Raw genomic sequence first — 12,672 nt, forward strand, 5'->3', positions numbered from 1 at the left:
TGCTTTTTTCTTCCTGGCTCTACTTGGCTTATTATAGCTTTCCTTTCCCCAAAAATTATATTTCTTATATTTGTCCTATAAGGAACTTTATTTCTTTTTTCTGTCTTCAAGGCCAACAGAATTGACTTTTAAAGTTCATCTGGAGGAATGACCTATCACTCTTTACCTAAAGACATTGCCTTCTTTTCTGATTCATTCAAGGGACTCATTCAAAACTCAGAGAGAATATCTGACATGACCATATATTTTGTTAGTAACTGATTTGTTTATCCAGTCCTTTTTCTGAAATTAGATTTATGAAAATCTAACTTCCTTACATAGACTCAAGATTAGCTCATGTATCCAACAGTCAGAGTAGATAACGTATCAAAAAAATTTATTAAAATAACTGTAATTAATTAGTTCTAATGTATATAGTGGTAATTACAAGACAAGTGCTGATGAGATTCTTCATCTGTAATTGCAAATTTGGTTGGATTGATAGAAGAGAGAAATGAGTATGAAATATTCTCTTTGTAGTAGTGCTCTGGTATGTGGCTTAAAGTGGCATTCCATATATGTATTTTTAAGAGGAAGTCTGATTCATTGAATTGTGACAAGATACCTTCTGTTCTTTAGGCACAGAAAACATGAAATGTTCCAGGTAATTATGACTGTCATGAAGTCAGTGTCTAGCTACTTCCTTGCAACCATTGGTGGTCAACATATGCTGACAGAAACTTGTTTAGGTAGAAAGTCTTTATATTTGCTAAGGCACAGAAAGGGTTAAAGAAACTGTGTTTTTTTTTTTTTTTCCTACTGAATGGATTGGAATTGACCAATTAATATCTACTTGATCTACACTGACCTTCCCCTCTTTCTCTTCCCTTCCTTTTTATTTCTACTTCACTCTTACTTTCTAAATAATTCAATTTTGTCTGTTTGTTTTTTTTAAATACAGCTATCCAGTGTGATATAGTGAAAGATACATTTGAATTCAAACTAATCACATTTTTTCCATCCTATTTTAGGGTTTTTTTTGGCAGAGATACTGAAGTGTTTGCTGTTTTCTTCTCTTGCTCATTTTAGAGATGAAAGAATTAAGGCAAAGTGGTTTTAGTGACTTTTCCAAAATTACACACCTCTTAGCTAAGGCCACATTTGAATTCAGGTTCTCCTAATTCCAGGGCTGGTGTGCTATTCACTGTGCCACTTAGTTACTTATTTTAAATCCCAATATAAGGCAGAAATGAAAATTTTCCTTTATTTTCAATATTCAGATGCCTAAATTATCTGAATTCTCTGAATTCGAATTTTTTCTGATTTTTTCCTTCATCACCATAGGTATAGATAGATAGATGGATAGATTTATAAAAATGAAATTCAATCTTTTGTAAAACTTTAAATAATCAGTTTCTTCTATTTTTGTTCCCCTGGTCTACTCTTGTAGCAATATAGGCAAAGAATTTCTGTACAATCTCTTTAATCTTTCCCCTCTTTATTCCCACTTCATTAATTAACCTTCACTATAGACATAGGCTCCTTCTAGATTTTTCTTCTTCCATTCTCTCCTCCCCAAATCTTATTCCATTCCCAAACTAATTTTTCTTATTCACCATAGATATGTCTATGTCATTACTCTGTGCAAAAATCTTCAGATTCCCTATTCCCTACCCAGTAAAATTTTGAAAACTTTGTCTCCTACTTAAGATCCTACACAATTTTGCACTGCCTCACTTTTCTAGCTTTTATCACACTACTGCCCACAAAATACCTCATGCTTCAGGCAAATTGAATATTTCTTTATCCTCCAAACAGGATATCTTGACAAACAAGATAAAATAACATCCACCAGAAGCTAGTGTTCTGGTCCTACTCTTCCCTAGCAATGGTAATTCAAAGATAATAAAATTATAAAGATGACTCTTCAGGGTTCCCATCCTTCTTTCTCTCTCTCTCCCACTATGAAAATAAATGATTCTACTTTTTCCTCATTAGTGAAGATCTTCAAGTTCAGTTGTAAACATTTCATTTTCCAGAACTCATTAGGACAGATTCCTTTCTGAGTATGAATATGTGGAAATATAGAAAATGTCACTTAATTGGGGATTGTAAGGTAAATAAATGTATTGGTAAGTTAGCTAAGGAACTCCATAACACTTCAAAATAGTTTTGGTGATGGGAGTTGCATTGAATTTAGTTGTTTCTTTTTTAAAAAGGCACTGAGATAATAACTGACATTTAGATAAAATGAAATTAAGGTAATGAGATGAAACTAAAGAAGTGAAATTCTTCAGGTACTTTTAAGAAAAAAGAAATTAACATTTTGGATGATATATTAGGATGTGGCAAAAATCTTATCAATAAAGTGAAAAGGAAAATTTTGTACCATGACATTTAAAATTCAATTATACTCTGCACTAGAAATATCCTTTAGGACACCAATCCTGAACTGTGGCAGCCAAAGGCTCCCCTGCACCCTGGGATTTTAGACTCCTACTCATCTCTTTTTACTTCATAAAAAACGATTAAGAAGTTGTCTACATCACACTTGAAAACTTGTTTCTTGTTTTATAGTCAGAGTAGATAAGATATCAAAAAAATTTATATAAAATAACTATAATTAATTACTTTAAATGTATATAATGAAAATTACAAGACAAATGCTGTGCTAAGTACTTTATAAACATACCTTTTTTGACACAGTCCTCATTTTGGCTTCAAACTACACAAAGAGAAGCACATTTTGAAAGAAAACTTCAAGGAGAAACTGAGTATTTATTACGGAGATAATTTGACAAACTAAGACCATAATACAGTTTAATGTAAAAGTTTATATCCCGAAAATCTCGTGTGTGTGTGTGTATGTATATATATATATATATATATATATATATATATATATATATCTCCCTTTTGTGCCTTTGACATTGCTACTATCATTGATAGAGGCATTCATCAACTTAAACCTGGATTATTGGTATGGCCTACTGGTTGGTCTCCCTGCACCAAGTCTTTCTCCACTTTAGTTCATCTTCTTTTAGATATCAAATTAACCCTCCTAAAATGTATGTCACACCCCACCTATTCAAAAAATCCCTAGTGTCTCCCTTTTAACTTCCAGGATCAAAAATAAAACTCTTCTTGCCATTCAAAGTCTATCACAATCTGGTCCCTTTCTACCTTTTTCAGTCTTCTTATACCTTACTTACCCCATGTATTTTTTGATAAAGTGGCACAAGCCTTCTTGGTATTTATCCTCAGAGAAGACACTTACTTCATCTCTAGACTCAGAAATTTTCATCAGCTGCCTCCTGTGCTTGAAATACTCTGTCTCATGGCTTTTCTGGCTTCAAGTCCCAGCTAAAATTCTATTTTCTACAAGAAGCTTTTCCTGATCCTTCTTAATTCTAGTGTCTTCCCCCTATTTTTCCAATCTATCCTGTCTATAATTTGCTTGTATCTAATTCTTAGCATGTTATCTCCTCCATTACATTGTGAGTTCCTTGACAGAGGAACTATCTTTTTATCTTTCTTTAGATTCTCTATGCTTAACACATTGCCTGGAATATAGTAGGTACTTAAATGTTTAATGGCTTTCTAAGGAAGTATAAAAGGAAATTTTCTGAGGAGTTGGAAGTATAAAATAAGTGAAGTACTGTCTTAGAAATAAAGCTTGAATTAACTACATTCACTTCTTCACTTCTTGGTATCACTTCCTGATCCCTTCAGCAATCTCTTTCTTTACCCATCCATTGGCCAAGGACAAACTGAGACAAAATGGATTTTCAGTGACACAAAGTTCACACTGGTAGAAATCCAGAACTTTCAGCTACAATTTCATTTATCTTTTAATCAAGTAACTGAGTATGACAGATAATCTCCACTCCTTCAATGAGTATCACCGTAGCTTCACAGCCACATTTTCTTCCATAGAGTCCCTCAAATATGAGAAGTGTTTCACTTTTGTTCTAGTGCCTAACATAGTTTTATTTTATCCCCAGGACCTATCATAATTTCTGCTACATAATAGGTATTTAATAAACATTTTAAATTGACTGATCACATAGCATCTACATTCATCTTCCCTGGACATTAGAGCAAACTGAATTCGTAATTGATTAGTATTACTATTTTTCTCTATAAGGGAGTATCAAAATTGATACATCAGAATATAAGTCAACACCAGATGGTTTTGGTGACTGCTGCTTTATAATATAATTTTAGATCAGGTACAGCTAGACCACCTTCATTTGATTTTTTTTTCATTAATTCCCTTGAGATTCTCGACTTTTTATTGTTCCATATGAATTTTGTTGTTACTTTTTCTAAATCATTAAAATATTTTCTTGGAAGTCTGATTGGTATAGCACTAAATAAATAGATTAGTTTAGGGAGTATTGTCATCTTTATTATATTTGCTCGGCCTATCCAAGAGCACTTAATATTTTTCCAATTATTTAAGTCTGACTTTATTTGTGTGAAAACTTTTTTGTAATTTTGCTCATATAATTCCTGACTTTCCTTTGGTAGGTAGATTCCCAAATATTTTATGCTATCAACAGTTATTTTGAATGGAATTTCTCTTTGTATCTCTTGCTCTTGGATTTTGTTGGTGGTGTATAAGAATGCTGAGGATTTATGGGGATTTATTTTGTATCCTGCTACTTTGCTAAAATGATGAATTATTTCTAATAGCTTTTTAGTAGAATCTCTGGGGTTTTCTAGGTATACCATCATATCATCTGCAAAGAGTGATAGTTTGGTTTCCTCATTGCCTACTCTAATTCCTTTAATCTCTTTCTCGACTCTTATTGCAGAGGCCAGTGTTTCTAATACAATATTGAATAATAATGGTGATAGTGGGCAACCTTGCTTCACTCCAGATCTTACCGGGAAAGGTTCCAGTTTTTCCCCATTGCATATGATGCTTACTGAAGGTTTAAAATATATGCTCCTAACTATTTTAAGGAAAAGTCCTTTTATTCCTATGCTCTCAAGTGTTTTTATTAGGAATGGCTGTTGGATTTTATCAAATGCTTTTTCTGCATCTATTGAAATGATCATATGGTTTTTGTTTGGTTGGTTGTTGATATAGTCAATTATGTTAATAGTTTTCCTAATATTGAACCAGCCCTGCATTCCTGGTATAAATCCTACTTGGTCATAGTGTATTATCCTGGGGATGATTTTCTGTAATCTTTTTGCTAATATTTTATTTAAGATTTTAGCATCAATATTCATTAGGGAGATTGGTCTATAATTTTCTTTCTCTGTTTTCGGCCTACCTGGTTTAGGTATCAGTACCATATCTGTGTCATAAAAGGAGTTTGGTAGGACTCCTTCAATCCCTACTTCTTCAAATAGTTTATTTAGCATTGGAGTTAATTGATCTTTAAATGTTTGATAGAATTCAGATGTAAATCCGTCTGGTCCTGGGGTTTTTTCCTTAGGGAGTTGATTGATAGTTTGTTCTATTTCTTTTTCTGAGATAGGAGTGTTTAGGATATTTACTTCTTCCTCTGTTAGTTTAGGTAAGCTATATTTTTGGAGGTATTCTTCTATTTCATTTAAGTTGTCGAATTTATTGGCGTAAAGTTGGGCAAAGTAACTCCTAATTATTGCTCTAATTTCCTCTTCGTTAGTGGTGAGTTCTCCCTTTTCATTTTTAAGACTAACAATTTGATTTTCCTCTTTCCTTTTTTTAATCAGATTTACTAAGGGTTTGTCTATCTTGTTGGTTTTTTCATAGAACCAACTCTTAGTTTTATTAATCAATTCAATAGTTTTTTTACTTTCAATTTTATTGATCTCTCCTTTTATTTTTTGAATTTCAAGTTTAGTGTTTGATTGGGGTTTTTAGTTTGTTCCTTTTCTAGCATTTTTAGTTGCAAGCCCAATTCATTGACCTTCTCTTTCTCTATTTTATACAAATAGGCCTCTAGAGATATGAGATTTCCCCTTATTACCGCTTTGGCTGCATCCCATACATTTTGGTATGATGTCTCATTATTATCATTTTCTTGGATGAAGTTATTAATTATGTCTATAATTTGCTGTTTCACCCAATCATTCTTTAGTATGAGATTATTTAGTTTCCAATTATTTTTTGGTCTACTTTCCTGTGGCTTTTTATTGAATGTAATTTTCAATGCATCATGGTCTGAAAAGGATGCATTCACTATTTCTGCCTTACTGCATTTGAGTTTGAGGTTTTTATGTCCTAATATATGATCAATTTTTGTATAAGTTCCATGAACTGCTGAAAAGAAGGTGTACTCCTTTCTGTCCCCATTACATTTTCTCCAGAGATCTATCATATCTAATTTTTCTAGTATTCTATTTATCTCTTTGACTTCTTTCTTATTTATTTTGTGGTTTGATTTATCTAATTCTGAGAGTGCAAGGTTGAGATCTCCCACTATTATAGTTTTGCTGTCTATTTCTTCTTGCAGCTCTCTTAATTTCTCTTTTAAGAATTTAGATGCTACACTACTTGGTGCATATATATTTAATATAGATACTTCTTCATTATTCATTCTACCCTTTAGCCAGATATAGTGCCCTTCCTTATCTCTTTTGATTAGATCAATTTTTGCTTTAGCTTGATCTGAGATCAGGATGGCTACCCCTGCTTTTTGGCTTCACCTGAAGCATAGTAGATTTTGCTCCAACCTTTTACCTTTAACCTGCATGTATCACCCCGCTTCAGGTGTGTTTCCTGTATACAACATATTGTAGGATTCTGGCTTTTAATCCATTCTGCTAACCGCTTCCTCTTTATAGAGGAGTTTACCCGTTCACATTTATGGTTAAAATGACCAATTCTGTATTACTTGCCATCTTGTTAACCCCGGTTTATGCTTTTCTCCCTTCTTACTCCCTTACCCCCTCCCTTACCCCCCTTCCCAGTATTAAGCTTGTGAGCTCCCCTTGCTTCTCACAACCCTCCCTTTTTCAGTATCCCTCCCCCCCCCTTAGAGTTCCCCCCCCCAACTTGCCCCTTTCCCTCCCAGTTACCGTATTCCCTTCCACTTGGCTTATTCCTTCCTTTTTCACTTTTCCCTTCTCACTTTTCAATGAGGTGGGAGAAGTTTCACCATAGATTGAATATGTCTAAAATTCTTCTCTTAATGCCAATTCTGAAAGCAGTAAAATACTCACTATTTTCATCCCTCTCCATTCTTTCTCTCAGATATACTAGGTTTTCTTTGCCTCTTCATGAAATGTAGTACCCCCACTTTCCCTTTTTTCTAGTACAATGTCCTTTCCACATCTAGTTTCTAGAACAAGGTATACATGTATTCTTTATACATCTTTACAGCCGAAATATAGTTCCCAAGATTAATCTTTACCTTTTTAGATTTCTCTTGAGTTCTGTGCTTGTAGATCAAATTTTTTGTTAAGTTCTGGCTTTTTCATCAGAAATAGATGAAATTCGCTTATTTCGTTGAATGTCCATCTTCTTCCCTGGAAAAAGATGCTCAATCTCGCTGGGTAAGTTATTTTTGGTTGCATACCAAGTTCCTTAGCCTTTCGGAATATCATATTCCAGGCCCTTCGATCCTTTAATGTGGATGCTGCCAGATCCTGGGTGATCCTTATTGTGGCTCCTTGATACTTGAATTGGGTTTTTCTAGCCGCTTGCAGTATTTTTTCCTTTGCCTGAGGGTTCTGGCATTTGGCCACTATATTCCTTGGTGTTTTGGAAAAGAATTCTTCAAAAATCAGAAACAAGTTTGGAAGAAAAGTGAAAACCTGCTGTTACAAGAAATTTTTTTATATCCCATACATATAGTAGATACAATCCATTGATCTGTACAGGGAAACAGGGTATCTGGATTGATTTAGAAATGAGCTTCCACTGAAACAGTTGATTGGGAAAGCTTTTTTTCCTAAACCAGTATTTGTCACTTTCATTCTTTTTTTTTTCTTTTTCTGCTTTGCTATTAAGGAATAATACAAATGAATTAAAAAAAAAACATTTAGAGAATTAAAGAGAATTGCTAAAAATTGGGTCCTTATTCTCTGATTAAATTACAAGTTATATTTCCCATGTTTAAGCAGTAGTGCCCACTGTGGCTCTGGAGCCACTTTAGTACTTATCACTAACTAAGAGGAACATCTCTGTTGTATGCTTTGTAGAGACCAATACAATAAAACATTCCCTTAATGAAATTAAGGGCTTTGAAAAGCCAAAGATTGCATATAAAGGAATACCCCCACCTCCGATGTAGCTTGACTCTAAATATTACTATGCTAGTTATAGTTATAATCCTTTCTCTTCCCTTAGTATTTCCGACACCATTGACACCTAGCTCTCCTCCAACCTCTCTAACAACTCTATCTCTTTCACTGGTTTCCCACTCTACTGATATAATTTTTCACATTTGAAATTTTTATTTATCTCTAACTCTTCATTCACATCTTTTAAACATATCTCTGTCTCTCTTATCCACCATCCAAAAAATAAATGTAGAGAGATCAAGGGGAGTTACACACTGACCTGTTAATATGACCAGCAACTATGTTAACAAGAAGAATTTATAAAGCCTCTTTACTCATTGATTTGTGGCTAATTCCATAGTTTCCCTCTAGCTCCAAAACAACCAACTAATGTGGGCACTAAAAGTGTGTTCCATAAACATGATCTTTGAATATGAAAATTGCTTAGACACTGTTGGACTAAGGTAAGAAAAAAGCAGCTTGTTTTGTAAGTCCCAATGTAAGCAATGGAAGAGTTGGGGAGAAAGTTTTTCATCAGCTTTTGCTATATGTGTCAAGGTGAACTCAATTCTAGTCTCACTGCTTCTTGGGGATATAGTTCAGGTAATCAGGCTTAGGGATAGTGATCTCTCCAAACTTTCAGAAAAAAAAAGTGCCTTCTGGGTATCAATACCATAGAGAAAGCCCCGACTGCCTCACTATAATTATAAGGCTCTGGGTATAGACTAGTAATGTGTCTTAACATCTAGGCTCCAAACAGATATACTTTTGGATCCTTCCAATAGATAGACTACATAAAAATGTAGTCAATTTTTTTTAATTTTCCCATTAGTACAAGATCATTTCACATAGCCCTAGTGAGTCTACTAGTTGACCCTATTCTTCAAGAGATCAAAGACTTAGAATAACTTACTCTCTAAAGTTGATAAATGAGAACCTGATTTGTCATGAGGCAAAGTAAATAATCCAGCTATTACCAAAACTTGGTAAGTGTCAGCTCCTAAAAAAACAAAAAAGGAAAAAAACTTTGTTACATATTTTTCTGCTTCAATAATTTGATCTTTTTATCTTCACAGAATTCTCCTAAAGTCTTTTGCCCTAAAAATAGGAGCTTTGACATAGATGCTATCTATAGTGTCATTGATGATGCTAAGGAATTTGTGTTCATTGCTGTAATGGATTATCTACCTGTCTCTAACACAAGCACCAAAAGGTGAGTACCAAGATTCTGTATCAGGATCACATTAGATGAGGGCCATACTTGAGAAGAGATATTTGGGAATTAACCTTGGGCACAGGACTACTATAATGATTTTATTGAGTTTTGTAAAATATTTGCAGTGTAAGGACCTGCCCCTAAGTAGAACATTCTAGGAACCCAGGGTCTTGCTCTGCAGAAGGTATCAACATGTTTTCCTCTGACCTATCTGTGAGCTCTTTGTAGTTGAAAAACCCAACTGAGCAAGAGTTAGGGATATCACAGCATGAGATGATAGCCACCAAATTTAGAATTATCTGTTGAAATGTTTCTAAAGAATATGCTGCCTCTCAGTAAATCTTGGAAGCTTTGCCTTGAAAGAAGGGATAGTTTTATGTCATTCAGTGCAATTTCCATCAAAACCTGGATTTTCATAAAGATATTTTTAACTTAAAGGAGGAAAACTTTTTTTAAAAAATGTTCTATCAATTTTATCCATCCCTCTGTAGGAGACACAGAACACCTATGTGTTACCAATAGAGAAGTTTTTCAATAATTCATCATTGTTTCAGCATGCAAATATATGAACTAAATTTAGGAATACAATTTATGCCAAACTCTTTGAGAAAAATCATTGCATAATTAGCTAGATTGGTGTCCGTATCCTAACCTTCCAATGAAAGTTTTACTTTCTTTTTGAACTTATCCAAAATTTGATGCCACAAATGCATTGGATATTCATTTTAATTATGAACAAGTTTACAAAATTAAATGTAAATTTTAAGACTAGAAATATAGGCCTTTTTTCTCTTGGAAAGCAGAATTCCAAAATAAATTCCTTGGACTTAAGAATTTCTTATGATTTATTCTTCATATCTATTTTTCATATTTCTAATCAATCTAAATACATGCAAATTTCTCATAGCTTTATTATAGGGTAACAAACAATATTTTCACCAGAAAATGAATGTTTTAGATGATAGATACATAAGGTATATGTGTGTTGCCCATAGAGGTTACATGCATGATTATAGAGATTTGTGTAATTATAGTTTGAAGGGAGGCATAGACATCTCTGGAATCTGATCTATCCCTTTTCAAGAAAGATTTTTATTTCTGCCTGAAGGGGAACAGGAAAAGGGGCTTAAGACTGCCTATTCTGCTCTCCTCCAAGAGAGATACTGAGATAAATTATATGTGTTTGTTACCCTGAATATTGTTATAATAGAAGTATTTTTTTTTGCTTCAAGCAACTTTCCTGTTTCCTAATCTTTAAAAGGAAACTGATACTTCAAACTTCTATAAAGAGACTAGACCCTTCCCACCAAATGTTAATTACATAAAATAATCACAAATAGTTGAGTGAATAAATTATTTTATCCAAGCAAATAAACAGAAATCAGTGAAGATACACATATTTGAATATACCAGAAAATATACAAAGTAAATTTACTCAATATATGGAAGACAGATCTATATCTATATACATATAGAGATACACATACTCTTGTATCTATCTAATGAGACAGACTCCATGAGTTCACCAGAAGGGAAATTTCTCAAAGCCTCTGGAGAACCAAGCTGGAACTCAGGGACACATTGACAAACCAGTTCCTCTACATGTGCCTGCTTCTTCCCAGAACCATTTGTTCTCTCAACTGAGATCCACTGGGGATATGGTAGATTGAACTCTGAAGTGAAAACTCAAAATCCCCGTTTTTTTTCTTCCTAACTCAGAAATCAAATTATGTAATGTTAGGCTACTCATCTAACTATTTAATTTCTCAGTTATTGTGTTGTTGATTGTTATATCTATATCCTTACGCTTGGGACAAATTCCCTTTAGGAAAATAAAAGAGCTGCAGAGCAAAGAACAATCCTAATCAGAGAACATGACCACTCCAGAAATGTTAGGAAGAAATGTTATCATTCTTGGGACAACTGTACCCTCTGGCACAGTATATTATCAGCAGAGGGTGGCAAAGTATGGGACTGACATATCCATGGGGAAGAAACAAGTCCCTTTCTTTAGGGGACAAATTATGCTCCACTTCTACCCTAGGACAAAAATAGGCACACAGATTCAGATGCAGCAGATATATCTGCAAAAGGAGATTGGAGATATGACTAATTCTAGTTTCAGAGACTGACAAATCCATTTATGGAATTATTTTAGTCAACAATTATAAAATAAATAAATAGCCATCCTGTTAACAAAAATTCAAGTTTTTCTTTGATATAGTGCTTTCTTTTCATTGAACTAAAGAATATGGTTTTTCCACAGAACTTACTGGCCAGATTTGGATGGGAAAATAAGAGAAGCATTAGTTTTACGAAGAGTTAAGGTTCGACTCCTCATCAGTTTCTGGAAGGAAACAGACCCACTCACATTTAATTTTGTTTCATCTCTTAAAGCTATTTGCACTGAAATTGCCAATTGCAGTTTGAAAGTTGTAAGTACCAGACCTACTGCAAATTTTCATAGTATATTGAATGTTCCTTTAACCTATTCCAACATTTTTAGTAATAAATCAACAAACATTTGCTAGGGGCTTACTATGTACTAAGAACTACAAATAAAAGATGAATAAGATGATGATAATTATTTTTTATTATAGCTTTTTATTTACAAGATATACGCATGGGTAATTTTTCAGCATTGATAATTGTAAAACCTTTTGTTCCATTTTTTCCCCTCCTTCCCCCCACACCTTCCCCCAGATGGCAGGTTGACCAATACATGTTAAATATGTTTAAGTATATGTTAAGTACAATATATGTGTACATGTCCATACAATTATTTTGCTGTACAGAAAGAATCGGACTCTGAAATATTGTACAATTAACCTGTAAAGGAAATCAAAAATGCAGGGCAAAAATAGAGGGATTGGGAATTCTATGTAGAGGTTCATAGTCATCTCCTGGAGTTCTTTCGCTGGTTGTAGCTGGTTCAATTCATTCCTGCTCTATTGGAACTGATTTGGTTCATCTCATTGTTGAAGAGGGCCACATCCATCAGAATTTATCATCTTATAATATTGTTGTTGAAGTATATAATGATCTCCTGGACCTGCTCATTTCACTCAGCATCAGTGCATGTAAGTCTTTCCAGTTCTTTCTGAAATCATCCTGTTGATCATTTCTTACAGAACAATAATATCCCATAATATTCACATATCACAATTTATTCAGCCATTCTCCAATTGATGGGCATCCACTCTGTTTCCAGTTTCTGGCCACTACAAACAGGGATGACATAAACATACTTG

This window comes from Antechinus flavipes, chromosome 4, assembly GCF_016432865.1.
Source record: "Antechinus flavipes isolate AdamAnt ecotype Samford, QLD, Australia chromosome 4, AdamAnt_v2, whole genome shotgun sequence".
NCBI lineage: Eukaryota > Metazoa > Chordata > Mammalia > Dasyuromorphia > Dasyuridae > Antechinus > Antechinus flavipes.